The sequence below is a fragment of the Trachypithecus francoisi genome, unplaced genomic scaffold, assembly GCF_009764315.1.
Source record: "Trachypithecus francoisi isolate TF-2019V2 unplaced genomic scaffold, Tfra_2.0 Lachesis_group8, whole genome shotgun sequence".
In the NCBI taxonomy this organism is placed as follows: domain Eukaryota; kingdom Metazoa; phylum Chordata; class Mammalia; order Primates; family Cercopithecidae; genus Trachypithecus; species Trachypithecus francoisi.
The window spans coordinates 72,791,743-72,808,855 of record NW_022681473.1 but is presented as its reverse complement, the minus strand read 5'-3'; the positions used below and the strand labels follow the sequence as shown (position 1 = coordinate 72,808,855).

General features: G+C 42.6%; 1 protein-coding gene and 1 non-coding gene across 7 annotated transcripts in view; both read left to right on the top strand.

The window, feature by feature from the left end:
• Positions 1–17,113, top strand: part of RAB30 (RAB30, member RAS oncogene family) — a 101,152-nt gene that overhangs the window by 31,693 nt on the left and 52,346 nt on the right. The window contains exon 2 of one of the 6 annotated variants that reach the window (XM_033206790.1): positions 15,560–15,652. The exons of the other annotated variants lie outside the window; for them this stretch is intronic. The gene's annotated coding sequence lies outside the window, so the exon portion shown is untranslated. The remainder of the gene's footprint in view (positions 1–15,559; positions 15,653–17,113) is intronic. 6 annotated transcript variants of the gene reach the window in all.
• Positions 670–804, top strand: LOC117081858. Its single transcript, XR_004436331.1, has one exon. It is a non-coding gene; the product is annotated as a small nucleolar RNA SNORA70 (small nucleolar RNA).

The following is a 17,113-nucleotide window of genomic DNA, read 5'->3' as shown; positions in this document are numbered from 1 at the left end:
TTAGCCTTCTTCCAATCACACCAACGTATATTTGTTAGATACCTATTGTATATCTAGTCTGATTTAGTGCTATGGGGATCTAAAAGAATGGTAAGGAATGTTCCCTGTCTGAAGGAATATATAATTTTCCTGAGTTACTCTTTTAAAAACTGAACAAATAGGAGAGGAGTGGTAATTCTAAGTTAAAAACTCTGTCTCTACTAAAAATACCAAGAAAATATTTTTCTTTTTTTGAGACAGAGCCTTACTCTCTTGCCCAGGCTGGAGTGCAGTGCTCCCTGCACCTTCGCCTCCCAGGTTCAAGCGATTCTCCTGCCTCAGCCTCCTGAGTAGCTGGGATTACAGGCGTGTGCCACCACACCTGGCTAATTTTTGTATTTTTACTAGAGACAGGGTTTCACCATGTTGGCCACGCTGGTCTCACACTCCTGGCCTCAAGTGAAAGCTACCCAGCTCAGCCTCCTAAAGTGCTGGGATTATAGCCATGAGCCACCTCACCCTGCCTAGGTTAAAAATTTTTTTTAAAAAAGTTTTAAAGTTAAAGAGTTTATAAAACTCTTTTTTTTTTTTTTTTAAAGCTTAATGAAGTTCACAGACTGAACACATTAGGGTAACCAGTACCAGATTAAGAAACACAACATAACCAACATCTCTGTAAGACTGATTTTTCTGCAGCCAATTAAGCCTACTGAGTTCCTTTCCTCCTTGGGGCCTGGTGTGCAATAGCTGCAAACAGCAGCTTCCTTGGTAGTGTATGCAGCCTGTTTCTTGTATGGGTTGCTCTAAGGGACCTTGGAGACAGGCCTTTCTAATATATGTTTATGTCTCTGTGTGAGCTCCAAACAGTGGAGGTGCCTTTTGAAATCCTCAAGGAGCCTTGGCCAGGGTTCATACTAGCCAAGTCATCATGTCTATGCACACCAGGCTACAGAACCAGGAGCATGTGATAGAGGCCCGCCGTAGGGCCAAGTTCAAGTTCCTTGGCCACCAGAAGATCCACATCTGAAAGAAGTACGGCTTTATGAAGTTCGATGCAGATGATTTTTTTTTTTCTTTTTTTTGAGACAGAGTTTTGCTCTGTCTCCCAGGCTGGAGTACAGTGGTGTGATCTCAGCTCACTGCAACCTCCACCTCCCAGGTTCAAGCAATCCTCCTGCCTCAGGCTCCCGAGTAGCTGGGACTACAGGCACCTGCCACCATGCCCAGCTAATTTTTGTATTTTTTTGGTAGAGATGGGGTTTCACCATGCTGGCCACGGTGGTCTCGAACTCCTGGCCTCAAGTCATTCGCCCACCTCAGCCTCCCAAAGTACTGGGAATAAAGGCGTGAGTCACTGCACCTGGCCAGGGCAGATAAATTTGAAGACATGGTGGCTCTGGGATGAGAAGTGGCTCATCCCAGATGGCTGTGGGGTCAAATACATTCCTCTGGGCAAGTGATAGGCCCTGCTTTCATGAGGGCTTCCACTGTGCTGCTCCCTCCTACTACCCACCAATAAATCCTACTTCCTGTCCGGAAAAAAAGGATACTGATTTTTAACTGTATAGAACTTATATCCAAAATGGTGATTGTCCTTTTCGATACCAAGTTATGAACGATTCAAAAAAATCAATATTATTTTAAGTTCAAAATAATGTTATTCAATTTGATCACTCTCTGTACTGTATTCAAGCTTGATTCAGAGTAACTTTTCACCATGTCCATTTGTCAAAATCTCTTTTCTTTCATTTCTGTCTTAGAGCAGAAGGTGACTTTTTTTCCAAGGGTAGCTATCCCCTCTTGACGTGCTGGGGTCTGGTCATCCTGTTTCTTTCCTGCATCTTCTGCATCTATCTTCTGTCTTCAGCTTTTCCTTTTCTTTTGGCTCTTGCTCCTTACCTTATACTCTTAATAACAGTCTTGCTGCTTCTCCTCATCAGACTACTTACTTTTCTTTCCCTTTCCCTCCTTTTATTGCTAAAATTCTTAAAAGAGTGCCTCATCTTCCTGTTTAACCCATTCATCCAGTTGCCCTTTGAAACTTGGTTTATTTCCCCACAGTTCCAGAGAAGTCCTTTGACAAACTCCTACTTATTAAGTCGGCCATTTTTTCAGCCTTTATTCTTTTGGATTTCTGCTTCCTTTGGAAGTCTTACTCATCTATTCTTTGAGACTGCCTCCTTCCTCAGCATCCATTGTTGTGTGCTCTTGGTTCTCTGCCTACTGCTCGGAGCTCTCCCCTAAGAGTTTTGACTTCCCCAGGCTGGAGTACAGTGGCCTGATCTCGGCTTACTGAAGCCTCAACATTCCAGGCTTAAGTGATCCTCCCACCTCAGCTTCCCGAGTGCTGGGACCACAGACACACACCACCACACCTGACTAATTTTTGTATTTTTTGTAGAGATGGGGTTTTGCTATGTTGCCCAGGCTGGTCTTGAACTCCTGAGCTCAAGGTATCTGCCCGCCTTGGCGTCCCAATGTGCTGGGACTACAGTCGTGAGTCATGAGCGCTTAGCTGAGAATGGCATTTCTTAGGACTTTTTATCATGGACTAAGTGTTGTTAAGTTGGCAGTTTATTTGCAGTTTGAAGATTGTGGTGTTAATGGCAAACTCTCAATTAAATTGATGTACATTTTCTGTAACCCTAGTTTCTTGATGTTGTGCCTGGCAGGAACTCAATAAATGTTCATTGGAATCATTCATTCATTCAGTTATTTATTTATATGTTCAATAAATATTTACTAAATGACTAGTTGGTGAATTGAATTGTTTGTTAATTCGACAGTAGGTAACTTTTTTTCAAATTATCTAAATATGGTTTTCTTTATCTTTTTGTTTCAACTTTGTTGAATATGATTTTTCCTAATTTGGGCAATTACTAATTATGTGACTCTTGGATAAGTTACTTTACCTTTAGAAATCAATTTTCTGGTTTTTATAACGGAATAATAATAGTGGCTACTTTCTGGGTTGCTGTAAGGATTGGATTTTTAAAAATGCACATAGTACATGCCTAGCATATAGTTATGGATCTGTAGTAATAGATGTTAGCTATTTTTCTTCTTCTTTTTTTTTTTTGAGATGGAGTTTCTCTCTTCTTGCCCAGGCTGGAATGCAGTGGCGCGATCTTGGCTCACTGCAACCTCTGCCTCCCAGGTTCAAGTGATTCTACTGTCTTAGCCTCTCAAGTAGCTGGGATTACAGGTGCCCACCACCATGCCCGGCTAATTTTTGTATTTTTAGTAGAGACGGGGTTTCACCACATTGGCCAGTCTGGTCTCAATCTCCCAGCGTCAGGTGATCTGCCCACCTTGGCCTCCCAAAGTGCTGGGATTACAGGCGTGAGCCACTGTACCCAGCCTCATTATTATTCTTAATTGAATGTATCAGGCACAAGGCGTTGGTCCTCACAGTAAACATCTTGAGGTAGGCATTGCTTTCCCTGTATTTCAAAGAAATAAACTGAGATTCAGAGGATTTAAATAATTTGCCAGAGGACACAGCGCTAATCAATTGCAGATATGCGATATCCAATTCCATAGCTTATGCCTTTCACCTACACCAAAAAGTCTTTCAACGTCTTGTTTGACACTTAGAAATGAACTAGGAGTCACTTTATAGTGACTAAAATTAGCTAACGTTGTTCTCATTTGCCTTCTGAGAGGTAGGACATACCAAGGGAGTTCTGCCCTGTTGGAGAAACTCCAGTCCTGAAGGTTACATTAATTAAGATTTTATCTTTAAACCACAGAATTCCAGAGTTTAGGAGGATTTTATGTAGCATTTTCCCTATTCAATTACTGAATTCTCTCTCTAACCCTGTAGACAAGGGGTCATCTGTATTTTTCTTTAACATTTCCAATGACAGAAAAGTCACCCTCTCCCACTCCCAAGGCAGCTCATTTCACTCTGACCATGAGACAGCCCTTTCTTACGTCAGACTGAATTCCTTTCCTATGTCTGTCTTCCACACATTGGTTCCAGTTTGGCAGTGATGGCCACATGAAGTAAGTGGAACCCCTGTTTCCTAAGGCAGCCTTTCAGATTCTTGCACTTTATTCTCTATCATAACCCCCAAACACTTTATCTTCACCAGAGTAGCAGCTTCAGGCCTTTAGTTCCTAGCTTCCACTTGAATAAACAACTGGGGTCCACTTGTTTTTTCTTCTTAGTGTGATATAGTTGGCTATCTCACGAGCATTTTGCTTCTCCTCCAGTCTCTGTTAATACATGGTACCACCCTCTACCCAGTTGTTCAAGCTAGAAACCCAGGAGTTTGTTCCCTTCACCATTCACATGCCATTCATTCGTCAGCAAGTATTTTCATTATTTTTTTAAAAAATTCATTCGGCTGGGTGCAGTGGCTCACGCCTGTAATACCAGCACTTTGGGAGGCCGAGGCAGGTGGATTACATAAGGTCAAGAGTTCGAGACCAGCCTGGCCAACATGGCGAAACTCTGTCTCTACTAAAAATACAAAAATTAGCCAAGCATGATGGTGGGCGCCTGTAATCCCAGCTACTAGGCAGACTGAGGCAGGAGAATTGCTTGAACCCTGGAGGCAGAGGTTGCAGTGAGCCGAGATCACACCACTGTACTCCAGCCTGGGTGACAGAGCAAGGCTTGCTCTAAAAAAAAAAAAATTCATTTGTCTTTTTATTTTTTTACATTGTAATTAAATTTCAAATTTTTTATTTTTATTTTTTTTGAAAAACAATATCACCTCAAGTATTTTCTTTCTCATTCCCAAATATAAAATCCTCTCCCCTACCATTATCGTGGTCCAGGCCACCGTTATCTCTCCCCCATTCCTGAGTCTTGCCCACTCCCTACATTCACTTCTCCACACAGCAACCAGAATTATCTCTTTAAAGCGCAAATCAGATTACACTATTTCCCTGATTAAAACTCTTCTTTCATCTCCCGTTGCCCTTTGAACAAAATTCAAAGTGTTTTCCATAGTCAACAAGGCCCTGTATCATCTCAACCATTCTTTTTTCCCTGCTGCTCACCCAGCCTTGGTCCCTGTTCTCCTTTATGTTCCTTGGACACGCCAAACCTTTTCCGGTAGCCAACCATTGCACTTCTTGTATCTATTGCCTGCGCTCTTTTCCTAGCTTTGCAAATGCCTGGCTCATTCTCATCTTTCAGGTCTTAGCTCACATCTCACTTTCTCAGAGACGCCTGACCCCATCACTCCTCTAAGGCCCCATCTCATCATTCTGTAATTATCTATCTGCATTGTCATCTATCCTCACGAGAACATTAGTTCTTTGGTGACTGGACCTACCTTACTTTAACACTTGTATCCTCTGTAAGTGTCACAGTAGCTGGCTCATAGATGGTGCTCAATAATTGTCTGAGGAATAAATGAATGGCCTCATAATTGACTGAAAGGGTGTTGGAATCACATTAAAAGTGAATTTGAGGCTGGGCGTGGTGGCTCATCCCTGTAATCCCAGCACTTTGGGAGGCCGAGGCTGGCAGATAACTTGAGGTCAGCAGTTCGAGACCAGCCTGGCCAACATAATAAAACCCTGTCTCCATTAAAAATACAAAAATTACCTGGGCGTGGTGGCACCTGCCTGTATTCCCAGCTACTGGGGAGGCTGAAGCAGGAGAATTGCGTGAACCTGGGAGGTGGAGGTTGCAGTGAGCTGAGATCGCGCCACTGCACTCCAGCCTGTGAGATGGAGTGAGACTCCATCTCAAAAAAAAAAAAAAGAATTTGAACCTGAGCTTTGCCACTTCCTGTGTGACTTTGGGCAAATTATGCTATCTCTCTGGGCTTTAGTTGCCTCATCTGAATAATAGCAATTCTATCTACCTTACAGAATGTAGTGCAGGTCAATTAAGACATTGACTGTGAATGTACCCACCACGGTACCTGATCCATATTAGGTATTCAGTCCACCACCAGTCAAAGCCTGGCACTTAATTCTAAACATGCATAGAAGAGTTCTATCAAGTTTCATCCTCATTAATGGAACTGTTTGTGTGTTGTGCCTGTGTGTATGTGATCTATAAGATGCCTGTGACTTCCCTCAAGTAATACTTGCCTGGCTGGGAAGACGGTTCTAACCCAGGGTGTCAGGTGTTGCACTGAATGATACTCAGTCTGATTACCCAGAGGTGCCAAGCACAGAGCCTTCACTGGAGAGCTGAACACAGACCCTAAAATCTAAATTATCAAACCTAACATCGTGTGGCCCAGTCTGGTTGTCAAGATAGATGCTGTGTCTAGACAGTCATCTCCCTTGGGAAATCACAGTTGCTCAAAAAGGAGGCACGTGGTCTCCTGTTAAGAATACAAAACAGGCCTGTGAGCTGTTGAGGAAGAGGTTGCTGCTTGAGGTTGCATGGGCCTATGGAGCAGGGCCTGGGGAAAGAAGCTGTCTGCTTCTATACTCACGTGAGTCTCTGGATCATGGTGGTGGCCTTCTCCTTCACTCATGTCGGGACAGCAGAGTCCATGGTACATGGGAAGGTGGAAACATAGCTATCAGCTTTCCCAGAGCGAGTAATTCTGTGCCTCCACTGAAGAGTGCTGGGAGGAATTGAAAGGCAAGTCTGGAATGTGCATTACCTGCTGGGGAGGGGAGCAGAAATCTCCCTGCAACTTGCGTGCTTGGCATGATGATCTAGATGGCTCCCTTCTGAAGGCTGTTAGGATGAGTGTTTTAAGGTGAGTGCTCTGGAATTAGACAGACCTGGGTTCCAATCCTGGTGATGCAGTGACCTTGATCAAGTTATTGAATGTCTAAGCCATAGTTTGCTCATTACTAAATGGAGGTAATAACGACCTATATCTTATCTAGTTGCTGTGAGGATTAGCTGATACAGTGCATGTAAAAATATTAGCTTAGTGCCTGGCACATAGCCAGTGTTCAGTAAATGATCATTCCTTTTATTAGTCAGGACAGGTCAGGATTTTGAGTTTAGTATTTCTTTTTCTTTTTTTTCTTTTCTTTTTCTTTTTTTCTGCTCTCTGCTAACAAAAAGTTTGATACTTCTGATGAGCCTCACCCACATTGAACTTTCCAGTCTTGCTTCCCCTTTTGCTAACTGTGTTCCTTGGACAAGTTACGGAACCTCTCTGAGTCAGTGTTCTTACCTGTTACATGCAGTTTACAGTTCCCATCTCACAGTGAGGATGAAATGAGATCAGAGCACCTGATATATAGTAAGTGCTCAAAATACTTATTTCCTCCTGTCTTGGTTCTCGAGTATCTGAAATACGGCCCCTTTAAGCTTGTTAAGATTCCTCACTAGCCTTGTATGCAGCTGTGGGCAGAGAGCTTTGGCAGAAGGAAAGACTTTTTGTTTTTTTTTAAATGACTGTTTCATAATCTGTTGGCTCAAATCTGCTGCTGCCACACCCTGTGCCTCTCAGGGTCCCTGGGTCCCATTGCAGTTATCATATGCCTCACCTTTAACCTAAATGACCCTGAGAATGGCTGCTATGGAAGGATTTACTGAATGCAAAATGGATTTTCTTCCCTGCTCTTTGGGGCAAAGCTGGCTCAGAGATTCTTAGCTGCAGCGGGAGGGGCTGGCAGGCCTGAACTGCAATTGGACTTAGCAGTCAGGGGTTTTCTGGTTTTCATTAAAATTCTCTGGCTGTCTTTCGGGATAGCTCCATTGGATATGACTGTGCACTGGAGCCGGTTGTGCTGTTCTCTCAGCTATATACACCCATCAAATCACAGCGCCCCTGAGGACGAGAGAAAATTGAAGGTAGGGAATAGTCTGGCTGAGGGGTCTTGCTGAGCAACCTTGTGGTAAGGGGCCTCCATTTATAACTGCAGAGCTTGAGTTTTGCAAAGTCTTAAATACAGATAGGGAGGCAGACATGGCTGAGCTGGGAATGGGTTGCAGAGAGAATCCTGTTACAGCTTGCTTTTGAGGATGGACTTGCTCTTGAGGACAGATGGAGGTTTCCTGGCAGCTGTTGGGGGTCCCCAAGTGTTACATTAATGAAAATGGCCTGATCTGATTATTCTTTTTTGTTTTTGTTTGTTTTTTCATTTGATCTGATCGTTCTTTGGAGGTACTTGATACCTTCATATGCCCAAGGGGGTTGGGGTTGGGTGATGCAGTTTTCTGAGGGTGACAGGCTGAATTAAAGAGGATTGAGATTTTTATTTATTTATTATTGTTTTCTTAATTCCCAATGTGTTAGAAGAGGATTCAGTTTTGAATGTTAATTTCTAGTGGTTGAAGGAATCTCACTTGAGACTGAAACTTGAGCTTGCAAACCTAGGTTCAAATCATGACTCTGCTATTAACTTGCTTTATGACCTTGGGCAAGTTACTTTCCTGGATCTCAACTTCACAGTGTGGTTGTAGGGATTAAATGAGATAAATTATGTAAAGCTCTTGGCATATCGAGTGTTCTCAACAAATGAGAGATGTTATTAGAAATTGGCCTAAGATATATTCTAATTCTGTCATGTAAAACATTTGTTCCGCATCCCTCCCAGCTTTGTGTCATTTAAGAACTTAAGGCAGGCCAGGCTCAGTGGCTCACACCTTTAATCCTAGCACTTTGGGAAGCCAAGGTGGGCAGATCACCTGAGGTCAGGAGTTCGAGACCAGCCTGACCAACATGGTGAAACCCTATCTCTGCTAAAAGTACAAAAATTAGCTGGGTATGGTGGCATGTGCCTGTAATCCTGGCTACTCTGGAGGCTGAGCAGGAGAATCACTTGAACCCGGGAAGCAGAGGTTGTAGTGAGCCGAGATCACACCATTGCACCCCAGCCTGAGCGACAGAGTGAGACTCTGTCTCAAAAAAAAAAAAAAAAAGAATTTGAGGCAAACGTGTTTCCTAGGGCAAGCTGAAACTCCTCTCCCTGGAAAAATGCATCAAAACCATATTATTATGTTCCCCAGTGAGATGTTTAAGATGTTGAGTATTTCATATTTAGGTAACTTAGAAGAAATGGATTTTTTTCCTATCATTCTTGATAGATAGATTATGAGACAACCATTTTAATTGATATTGGGTATAAATGTTTCCTGATGTTACTTCCAAGAGAGCATGATTAAGGTTCCTATTTGCCTTTAGAGTAAACTCCTTTTCCAGTCTTTTCTCCTTTTACTCTACTCTTCAAACCCTGTGTTCTAGCTATGGTAGACTGCTTACATAAAAATAATTAATGCGAAATATACAATGGGTATGAAAGAATGTTTTAAATACATATTTTCAGTTTAAAGATGAATATTAAAATTGTGGCCAGATGCAGTGGCACATGTTCGCAATTCCAGCTACTCAGGTGGCTGAGGTTGGAGGATTGCTTGAGGCCAGGAGTTCAAGACCAGCCTGGGCAAAATAGTGAGATGCTGTCTCAAAAAATAAAAGAAAGAAAATTGTGAATGTGCCATCCAATTTATCAGCTAGAACATTATTTGTGTCCTAGAAGCTGTTTGTCCACTCTCTGCCCTGAAATCATACCCCCTTTTCTCCTCACCAGACATAATGATTATCCTGACTTTTGTGTTCATCGTTCTCTTACTTTTCTGTACAGTTTAACCACCTATGTTTGTATTACTAAAACAAATGTTTTTTTAAAAAACCAAGAAGCAAGCACAAACCTAGCAAGCTTTGTCACTGTTAGATCTAAACTCTGGGTCATAATATGGCTTTAGATTCCCAGGGGGTTTAAAAGACTCTAATGGGGAAGTCAGTGGGCAAGGATGTGAATGAATCCTAGGAAATAAGGATCACTACTATTGAGACATCTGACAGGGTTGTAGTGTGGGCACACACTGGACGTATGGAGTATGTCACAGAGAGTAGATGGCTCTGTATTTTCTACCTCCAGTCTCTCTTTGGCCTCCTTTCAGCTCTCAAGGAGTAGGTCAAAGCAGAACTCTTCTGTAGGATAAAGTGAATGTCACCAACTAACCCAAACAAATAGTGTGGAGAAGAGCAGGTACTTCATCAGCATATGGTCAAGACAAATAGAGGCAGAAAGAACCTGGACCAAGTTTACCTATGCGTTTTTTGTCAGGTTAAAAAGAGAATATGCAGGCCGGGCCTGGTGGCTCTCGCCTGTAATCTCAGCACTTTGGGAGGCCAAGGCAGGCGGATCACCTGAGGTTGGGAGTTCGAGACCAGTCTGACCAACACGGAGAAACCCCATCTCTCCTCAAAGTACAAAATTAGCCAGGTGTGCTGGCATATGCCTATAATCCCAGCTACTCGGGAGGCTGAGGCAGGAGAATCACTTGAACCTGGGAGGCAGAGGTTGCGGTGTGCCAAGATTGCGCCATTGCAATCCAGCCTGGCCAACAAGAGCGTAACTCCATCTCAAAAAAGAAAAAAAATCTGCAGCACCACTTATGGAATATTCTTACCCAAACATTGACTCCTAAAATCTCATTAAGCCTCTAGAGCTAACTTTAATATATTGGAAAGATGGGAGAAAGGATGACAAGTTGAATTACACTCTAAGGAAACAAACAGAAAAATTTAGAATGTAGAACATTCTGTCAGACAACTGACTTGGCTTCTGCAACAAGTCAGTGACATGAAAAAAATAATAAAGTGACTTAAGAATTATAACCAGATGTCATGTGTGAACCTTGTTTTGATTCGGATAGTCTATGTGTTAGTTTGCTAGGGCTGCCATAACAAAGTACCACACACTGGGTGGCTTAAGCAACAGAAATTATTATGTGCACAGTTCTGGAGGAGTCCAAGATCAAGGTGCTGGCAGGATTGGTTTCCTCTGAGGCCTCTCTCCTTGGCTTGCAGATGGCTGCCCTCTTGTCACCTCCTTGCATAGTCATTTCTCTGTATATGCACACTCCCAGTGTCCTGCTACATGTCCTATTCTCTTTCTATAAGGACACCAGTTAGATTGGATTAGGGCCCACCCTAACAACCTCATTTTAATTTAATTACCTCTTTAACGGCTCTATCTCCAAATACATGAACAGTCACATTCTAAGGTACTAGGAATTAGAGTTTCAACATATGTATGAACTTGTGGGGGGACACAATTAGGGCTTCAACATATGTATGAACTTGTGGGGGGACACAATTAGGGCTTCAACGTATGTATGAACTTGTGGGGGGACACAATTTAGTTTAATTGCAAAGAGACTTTTTTTTTTTTTTTGAGATGGAGTCTTGCTCTGTTGCCCAGGCTGAAGTACAATGGCACCATCTCAGCTCACTACAACCTCTGCCTCCTGGTTTCAAGCCATTCTCTTGCCTCAGCCTCCTGAGTAGCTGGGATTACAGGTGCGCGCCACCATGCCCAGCTAATTTTTGTATTTTTAGTGGAGATGGGGTTTCACCATGTTGGCCAGGCTGGTCTCAAACTCCTGGCCTCAGGTGATCTGCCCACCTCAGCCTCCTAAAGTGCTGGGATTATAGGCATGAGCCACCGCACACAGCCAGAAAAAGACTTTTTTTTCTTTTTTTTTTTTTTTGAGATAGGGTCTCACTTTGTCACCCAGGCTGGAGTACGGTGGCGTGAGCACGGCTCACCATAGCCTTGACCTCCTAAGCTCAAGCAATCCTCCCACCTCAGCCTCCCAAGAAGCTGGGATTGCAGGCATATACCACCACACCCAACACTTTTTTTTTTTGAAGAGATGAGGTCTCACCAAGTTGCCCAGGCTGCTCTTGAACTCCTGGGCTCAAGCGATTCTCCTGCTTTGGCCTCCCAAAATGTTGGGATTATAAGCATGAGCCACCACACCTGGCATTGAAAAGACATTTAAAAAAAATTTTTTTTAATGACTTTTGGGTTCCAAGTGGTTTTTGGTTACATGGATAAATTCTGAAGTGAATTCTGAGATTTTAGTGCACTTGTCAACCAAACAGTGTACACGTACCCAATATGTAGTCTTTTTTTGTTGTTGTTTTGAAACGGAGTCTTGCTTTGTCACCCAGGCTGGAGTGAGTGGCGCTATCTCGGCTCACTGCAAGCACGCCTCTCGGGTTCACGCCATTCTCCTGCCTCAGCCTCCCGAGTACCTGGGACTACAGGCGCCCACCACCACACCTGGCTAATTTTTTTTTATTTTTAGTAGAGACAGGGCTTCACTGTGTTAGCCAGGATGGTCTATCTCCTGACCTTGTGACCGCCCGCTTCAGCCTCCCAAAGTGCTGGGATTACAGGTGTGAGCCACCGTGCCCAGCCCTAATATATAGTCTTTTATCCCTCGCTCCCCTTGCCCCCTCCTTCCCCAGGTCCCAAATTTCATTATATTGCTCTGTATTGTTTCTGTGTCCTCATAGCTTAGTTCCCACTTAAGTGAGAAAATAAGGCATCTGGTTTTCCATTCCTGAGTTACTTAGAAGAATGGCTTCCAGCTCAATCCAGGTTTCTGCAAAAGGTACTATTCTATTCCTTTTTATGGCTGAGTAGTATTCCATGGTGGATATATACCACATTTTCTTTGTCCACTCATTGGTTGATGGGCACTTAGTTTGGTTCCATATCTTTGCAGTCGTAAGGTGTGCTACTACAAGTATGCATGTAGATGTGTGTAAAAAGACATTTTTGAGATGTTGGGGAAAATTTTATGGACTAGGTATTGGATGATATCAAGGAATTACTGTTACTTTTATTCAGGTGTGATAATAGTAGTATAATGTAAGAAGATGAGTAATATAGAGATGAGTTCTGAGGTACACAGGGATAAAATGATATGATGTAGAATTTGTTTAAAAATACTTAAACAGCCTGGGTGCTGAGGTTCATACCTGTAATCCCAGCGCTGTAGGAGACTGAGGCAGGTGGTTTGCTGTATCCCAGAGGTTGAGGCTGCAGTGAGCCATGATGACACCACTGCACTCCAGCCTGGGCAACAGAGCGAGACCCTGTCTTAAAATAATAATAGTAATAATAATATAAAATATTTAAACAAAGAAAAAAATAGGGGGGAAAAGGGATAGATTAAGTTAACATGTCAAAACCTTGGTAATTGTTGAATTTTGGTAATGGGTGTCAGGGGTCTACTTTTATGTATGTTTGAAAACTTTATAATCATATATTTAAAATATGTGAACATGACACAAAAGAGGGTTTAAAGGCAGTGGGGTTGTTGGTGATGGCTGTCTTCAATGTGTCTGTCTCTTTTTTTTTTTTTTTTTTGAGACGGAGTCTCGCTCTGTCGCCCAGGTTGGAGTGCAGTGGCCGGATCTCAGCTCACTGCAAGCTCCGCCTCCCGGGTTTACGCCATTCTCCTGCCTCAGCCTCCCGAGTAGCTGGGACTACAGGAGCCCGCCACCTCGCCCGGCTAGTTTTTTGTATTTTTTTTTAGTAGAGACGGGGTTTCACCGTGTTAGCCAGGATGGTCTTGATCTCCTGACCTTGTGATCCGCCTGTCTCGGTCTCCCAAAGTGCTGGGATTACAGGCTTGAGCCACCGCGCCCGGCCCAATGTGTCTGTCTCTTGAGTTATACTTCTTTAGTCTGGTTGACTACTTCCTGTGGTAGTCATGTTGGGGTCCTGTTGGGGTCCTCTGTTGCTTGTCTTTGGACTAGATCTCTAGATGTTTCTTGTATACCACTTAGTGAAGGACATCCTCCAGGAGCTTTTTGTTGTTGTTGTTTTTGAGAAAGGTTCTCACTCAGTCACCCAGGCTGGAGTGTGGTGATGTGAAACAGCTCACTGTAGCCTCAAACTCTTGGACTCAAGTGATCCTGTCAAGTACCTGGGACCACAGGTGCATGCCTCCGTGCCTGGCTAATTTTTTCACTTTTTGTAGAGATAGGGTCTCGCCATGTTGGCCAGGCTGCTCCCAAACTGCTGCGCTCAAGCAATCCTTCTGTCTTGGCCTCCCAAAGTAGGAGCTTCTTATAAAACGGTGCGTGGAATATGAATTTCTGAGTCTTGTGTACTTTAAAGTATCTTTGTTCTATTCTCATGCTTTATTGGTAGTTTATCTGGGTGTTGCATTTTAAGTTGAAAATCATTTTCCTTCAGATTTTAAAGACATTGCTTTATTGTCTTTATTGTTGCTGTAGAGAAGTTGGAAGTGTTCTGATTTCTGATTCTTTATATATAACCTATTTGTCTTTCCCTCCTCTCTGACAGTCTGTAAAATCTTCTCTTTGTCTACAACTTTCTGAAATTTCACAGTGTGCTTGGTGTGCTGGGCCCTTTCAAGCTGGCAACTTGCATGCTTCAGTTCTCTGAAATTTTATCGAATTATATTGTTATGATTTTTCTTTTTTCTGTTCTTTCCTGGGAATTTCTCTTACTTGGATATAGGACCTCCTGTACTGAGCCTTTAGAATATTCTTAACTTCTCTCTGCTGTTTCCATATCTTTGTCTTTTGATTTTATTCTTTAGAAGATTTTGATTTTATCTTTCAATCCTTTCATTGAAGATTTTAAAAAATTTCTGCTATTATGTTGTCAGTGTCTAAGAGCTCTTTTTGTTCTCTGTGTTTCCTTTATATAGCATCCTATTTTTGTTTCATGGATGTAGTTTTATTTCATTTTTGTGAGAATATTAATGGTATTTCTGTCCTTGCATATTATCTGTTTCCTTCAAGTCGCTTTTTTGTGTGTTTGCCGTGGTCTGTATCTTTATTAGAGGCTTTCCCAAGATGTCACTCTAAAATGTGATCCTTGACTGTGTTGCTCCTGATTAAGAGGGGGAGAAAAAAAGCTGTCAAGACCTTGACATTATGCTAAGTGAAAGAAGTCACTCACAAAAGACCATACAGTGTAAGATTTCATGTATATGAAATGGCCAGAATGGACAAATCTATAGAGGCAAAAAAACAGATTAGTAGTTACTTGCGGGAGTCGGGGGAATGCAGAGTGACTACTAATGTGTGTAGGATTTTCATTGGGGGAATAGAAAATGTTCTAAAATTGATTGTGGTGATGGTTGTATAACTCTGTGAATATGCTAAAAACCATTGAAATATACATTTTATTTTTCATTTAGTTCCTAGAGCAAAATTGTGTGTTTTAAAAGGGTGAATTATATGCTATGTGACATAAAGCTCTTTTTAAAAAGTACCATCAGGAAACTCTGAATACAGAATGGAGATAATTAGCTCTGAGCCTCACAGTAGGGTGATCTGGATGGGCTGTTTGTTGGGCTCCCCTGATGTTAACATCTTCAGGTTTTCCCTTGGGTACATTCACCAGCAAAGAGTCTTCACTCTTCTTCGGATGGTGGGGTTCCATCTGACTGTGCTTTGGTACTCAGAAGGAATGTGGGAACATTTGCACTCTATCTTCTGTAGACATAGTACCTTATCTATGATGTGTTTCCCCCTCAACCATGCTGGATACTGCCAGGCCAGAGACACTCTTACTTTTTATTATGGGGAATGCTAAAGATTACAAAAGTAGGGACGGTAATACAGTGAATCCCCATCTACCCATCTTTAAGGTTCACTAGTTTTCAGTTGATGGATATTTTAGTTTGCTCTGTATCCCCCAATCCCCTTCCTCAGATTATTTCAAGCAAATACTGGATATTTCTGTTTTGCACTCTCCAGAGACAAGCCTTTGGAGTTTTGTTAATGAGGGGGGGAATCTAGGTATCTAACTCCTTGATTAGCCTTCTCTCTTGTGTTCTTTATTCTAGCATCCTATACACCTGCTCTAGGAGTACAAGATACTATCAGTTCCTGTACTTTTTAAGGATTCTGTGGTTTAAATCAGCTGAATTCCAGATTTTGTGAGTATGCTAAGTCAGTTGCTACTTGTTCATCTGCTTCCCAAGCTTCCGAAATTTGACACCATTGTCCTCTCTTATCTTCTCTGTACTTGTAAGGTTTTGTTAATAAGAAGAAAGCACTTTACTGAATTTTTGTGGGATTTTTGGAATAAGTGAAATTAGATGCAGTAGTTCAGTTTGACACCTTCTCCAGACTGGCTGCTCTTTTTTTCTTTTCAATCTTGTCCTATCCTATTGTTAGTTCATTTTTGCATTACTACAAAGAAATACTTGAAGCTGGGAAAATTATAAAGAAAAGAGATTTAATTGGCTCACAGTTTTACAGGCTTTACAGGAAGCATGGTGCTGGCATCTGCTTCTGGTGAGACCTCAGAAAGCTTACAGTCAGGACAGAAGGTGACGGGGAGCCAGAATGTTACATGCAAGAGTGGGAGCAAGAGAGAGTGAGGACAGAGGTGCCACACTCTTAACTAGATCTCACATGAACTAGTGGAGCCAGAATTCACTCATCACCAAGGGGATGGTGCTAACCATTCATGATGAATGCATCCCCATGATCCAAACACCTCACACCAGGCCCCACCTCCAACACTGAGGATTACATTTCAACATGAGATTTAAAGGGGACGGATATCCAAATCATATCACGTATCCTATTCTACTCAGCCCTATGGCCTTATTTTTTGTTTGTTTTTTTTTATTTTTTTGAGACGGAGTCTCGCTCTGTCGCCCAGGCTGGGGTGCAGTGGCCAGATTTCAGCTCACTGCAAGCTCCGCCTCTCGGGTTTACGCCATTCTCCTGCCTCAGCCTCCCGAGTAGCTGGGACTACAGGCGCCCGCCACCTTGCCCGGCTAGTTTTTTGTATTTTTTAGTAGAGACGGGGTTTCAGTGTTAGCCAGGATGGTCTCGATCTCCTGACCTTGTGATCCGCCCGTCTCGGCCTCCCAAAGTGCTGGGATTACAGGCTTGAGCCACCGCGCCCGGCCTATTTTTTTTTTTAATGTATGTATGTGTATCTATATCTATGTCCTTTTTTGTTTTTTTGTTTTTTTGTTTTTTTGAGACAGGGTCTTCCTGTGTTGCTTAGGTGAGAGGGCAGTGGCATGATCAGAGGTCACTGTAGCCTCAACCTCCCAGGCTCAAGTGATCCTTCCATCTCAGTCTCCCTTGTACCTAGGGCTACAGGTGCACACCACCATGCCTGGCTTATTTTTTAATCTTTTTGAAGAGATGGGGGTTTCACTATGTTGCCTAGGCTGGTCTCAAACTCCTGGGCTCAAACAGTCCCCCACCTTGGCTTCCCAAAGTGTTGGGATTAATGTGAGTCACCATGCCTGGCCTTGTATCTATATCTATATCATCTATCTATATCTATGTATCTATATCTGTCCATATATTTTATTTGCCTGGAAAATTCCTTTTCAATTCTTTAAGAATGAAGAGGAGTTTTTCCTTATTTT